This window comes from Leptonychotes weddellii, chromosome 15 (assembly GCF_054177405.1).
Source record: "Leptonychotes weddellii isolate Sample4059 chromosome 15, ASM5417740v2, whole genome shotgun sequence".
NCBI lineage: Eukaryota > Metazoa > Chordata > Mammalia > Carnivora > Phocidae > Leptonychotes > Leptonychotes weddellii.
The window spans coordinates 45,324,742-45,327,361 of NC_138383.1; positions in this window are offsets into that span (position 1 = coordinate 45,324,742).

Consider the following 2,620-nt stretch of genomic DNA (forward strand, 5'->3'; position numbering starts at 1 on the left):
GTACATTCTAACAGTATACTATTTAACAAATAGTCCCATTTGTCTAAAAATGAATTTCTTCACGAGTCTCCTGCTCTCACAGAGGGAAGTACTATTAGAAGTGTGCAGGATTCACTTTCAGGGTCTTTCATACACGAATCCGCAGAAATAGAGAGCATTACTTCATGGGGCATGAATGCAAAGATGGTCACAGGAGAAAGGACCTTAATTATCCTGATCTTGGTAATCATTTCACAATGTTGGTGTACCTCAAATTATCACACTGGACACTTTACATACACATAATTACATTTGTCAATTATTCCTTGTTCAAGTTAAAAACTGCAAAGGACCTTGAACGGGACAGTGAGCTTTGCCTGCGTAAAGCTCCACGTTCTATATTTTATTGCCTTTATACCCTCCGTTGTAGGGATGTTTATTGATAAAGCACTTATTTAAGAACTGTCTCTGTATTTGCTCTGAGACTCGTTTATATACTGGTTATTCCCCAGCCCTTTTATTTTTTTTTTAAGATTTTATTTATTTATTTGACAGACAGACACAGCGAGAGAGGGAACACAAGCAGGGAGAGTGGGAGAGGGAGAAGCAGGCTTCCCGCCGAGCAGGGAGCCCGATGCAGGGCTCTATCGCAGGACCCCGGGACCATGACCTGAGCCGAAGGCAGAACTGTAACAACTGAGCCACCCAGGCGACCCTCCCCAGCCCTTTTAAAATTTACGCCTTCCTTCAGAAATAGAAAACACTGAGATCTTCTTTAGTGTTATTTGAGGTTTCAAAATAATGACCACAGGTGAAAACAAATAAGCAATTATAGGATTCAATATACCTTTTCAGACTGCACACTGCTCCCCCCCGCCATCATAGACTGCTCCTCCCCAGCCCCCGAATGTTCAGCAGAACCAGATGGCTGTCATTCCACTTAGTGACGCCCCTTTCACCTACTGGCGTGATATCCCTGAGGAATATTCTAGTCGATAGCTCAGAGGTGACTGAACATTTCTATTCCGTACACAGGGATAATAACACAGCTGCATTTCAGAATACTGGAAAACATATCACAGATCTTAGAACAAAAATACAGCCTGATAAACTCATTCAGGGAGGCTTGTGAATTAATAACAATCCTACGAGATTCCTCGCAGTTACTCCGACAACATGGTCAAGGAATCGGGATGGTGTGATTTTCTTGTTTGTGCACAGTGTTCTTTTGAGTTTAGCTCTCTGGTGTGCAGTGCGGGAAAGAGTGGAAGGACCAAGTCACCAATCAACCTTGACTTTTCTTGAACTGCCTGCCCCCCAAAATGTTTTTTTCCCCAACTCTTTGGAGTTTGACACAAATTAAGAGCGGCAAATACTATAGATGAGGTGATGGACAGGCTGTAAGGAGCTGAAGATGGTTATCTGAAGATGAACCACAGAGACCCTGAAAATGGGGCTGGGATGTTTCAAGAAGAATCTCCCATGAGGTTTCCAGGTCAGGCTGCTTGTGATCTCAGCTTCATGAGGAATTCTGCAAGATCATTTCTTATCTTTGACAGAACATGGGCAAGAGGGGAAAAAAATACATGACAAGCTACTAAGAAAAGCAATGTGAGCTTATTTGTTTTAGGTGGGTGTTTGTTTATTGGGGGAAAAAAAATGACTCATAAGCTGACCAAAGAGAAATGTGCAGGGATTTCTCCCAGTCTCCATCTCTACCATTATTTACTAAATATGACATTGTTTTGTCTCTCCAAATCAGCCTGGGGACTAGTTAAAAGCTCCTATAAAGACACACACTAAATTTCAGGTGCTTCCCCTGTCCACCAGGCCCTGCCTGAGAGTGGTTCCGGGTCCCACCCATTCACGTCCATCCACCCAGCTGCACCAGTCCACCCTTTAGAGTTCTGCTGAGAGACCAGAGCCTCTCAGGGGCACCCACAAACCTGTATCCCTTTGGGATCTGGACCTCTCCGTGTGAACAACGCACTGATTACCAGTATCATCGAATAGATTCCTTCAGCTCTGATTTCATAGTCACCCAGCAAACCTATGATGATAATGTGAATTTCCATGAAGATGTTGCTATGGCATAACATAAATAGTTGGCAATTAATGTCTGGCCATTAACAAGCTGGCATTCTGGCTCCCACCAGAATCTTTTAACATGACCCAAGCCCAGAGATCGGGCCAGGATTCTGACCTCGGAGTTTCTGTGCCTAAAAGCCAACAGTCCTCTCTTTCACTGAGGTGATGCTCCTAGATGTGATACCCTGCTTAATAGGATGACTGGAAGTCCTAGTGAGATCTCCCAATGACAGTGAACACATTTAGGGAAAAACAGATCTGCTGTTGTCAGCTAAAGATTTGTATAAGTAAATAGTGGGGAAGAAGAATGGGCAAGTTGAGACCCTGAATGACAAGCTAACGTATTTGGCTTTAACAATCTTAAAAATAACAGAAAGTCGGGGCACCTGGGTGGCATCCGACTCTTGGTTTCGGCTCAGATTGTGATCTCATGGTCATGGGATCGAGCCCTGTGTCCGGATCTGCACTCAGCGGGGAGTCTGCTTGAAAGACTCTCTCTCCCTCTCATCCCTCTCTCTCTTTCTCTCCCTCTCAAATAAATGGGTAAATATTT